At 62.3% G+C, this 1,136-nt stretch overlaps 1 protein-coding gene across 1 annotated transcript in view; it reads left to right on the forward strand.

Annotated features, from left to right (window-relative positions):
• Positions 1–621: 621 nt before the first annotated feature.
• BCL11A (BCL11 transcription factor A) overlaps positions 622–1,136 on the forward strand; it is a 99,543-nt gene continuing 99,028 nt past the window's right edge. The window contains 1 exon segment of the mRNA XM_017849101.1: positions 622–669. The gene's annotated coding sequence lies outside the window, so the exon portion shown is untranslated.

Here is a 1,136-nt window from a genome sequence, read left to right on the forward strand (position 1 = left end):
CGGGACCGCGAGGAGGTCACCACGTGCTTTCCCTGCCCACCCCCCACCCTGCCCGGTCTGGCCACTAGTCCCCCCTGCTCCCCGAGCACGGCCAGGCCAGGTGGCGGGGTTGCCGGGGAAGGGCAGGGCAGAGTGTGTTTGAGTATGCATTTTGAGGGTGCTGGATCTTGGGACCCCGAGTACTTCACCCTTTGGGGCTTGCCCTCTTCCCCAGGCCTGGCTCGGTCTGAGGTTCTTGTGAGTCTATATAAGAGGTGGTGGTGTTGGCTGTCTCCCGCTGACTGCGCCTGGAAAGGCGGGCGGTGGGCACTTAGGAAAGTTTGGCAGCAAGGGAAAGAAAGGCGTGAGGGCCCACATTCCCCCCCTACCCAATTTATGATTCTTACTTTAAATTTTTGATGCAGTTTTAAAGGACCACCTATACTTGGTTCTGTGTTTTTTTTAAAAAGGGGTGGCGGTGGGGGGTGCGCACAGGGAATTGAATTTTCACTGGGCCCTGGATCTTGTCACACACTTCGGAAGCTCCCCGCCCCGGCACGTTGCGGGGCCCTCCCTCTCCCCACCCCTCGCATCCCTCCCTCGCCGCTCTCCCCCGCCCCCCACTCCCCCGGCCGCGCCGGATGCGGATCAGACGCGGCGCGCGGCGGTGTGAAGTTACAGCCCGGCCAGGTACCGGCGGGAAGGAAGGGCAGTGTTCGCAGGACTCGGGAAAGTCAGGCCCTTCTTCGGAAGGATGCAGTGGGGGCTCAAAGGACAGACTGGGGCGCGCAGTCCAGGCTGCTCCCTCGTACCCCTCTCCCTCTTGGGTCCATCTTGGGACACTCTAGGCAGGGAGGGTTAGTTCCCCCTCCTCCTGTCCCGGGGTTAAAGGGCCGTTTGGGAGGGGATGAGGGGGCTACTTTCTCTCATTTTCTGGGTGCGCAGAGGGGGCAGGAGCCATCCCGGTCCTCAGGACCACTCCCCCCACCCCCCGCCTTTGCTATGTGGGCTGAATGAGCCATTCGGTCGCTAGGAGGCAGAACAAGATCAAGAAAGCTCAGCGAACTTGAACCTGTACCAGAGCCTCCCCCACCTCCTGCCCGGCGATTCTCGTCCGGGGAGGAACGAGCTTTGCGAGGGTGGGGGTGGGGGTGGGG

Source organism: Rhinopithecus bieti, unplaced genomic scaffold (assembly GCF_001698545.2).
Source record: "Rhinopithecus bieti isolate Rb0 unplaced genomic scaffold, ASM169854v2 scaffold_30775, whole genome shotgun sequence".
Classification (NCBI taxonomy): domain Eukaryota; kingdom Metazoa; phylum Chordata; class Mammalia; order Primates; family Cercopithecidae; genus Rhinopithecus; species Rhinopithecus bieti.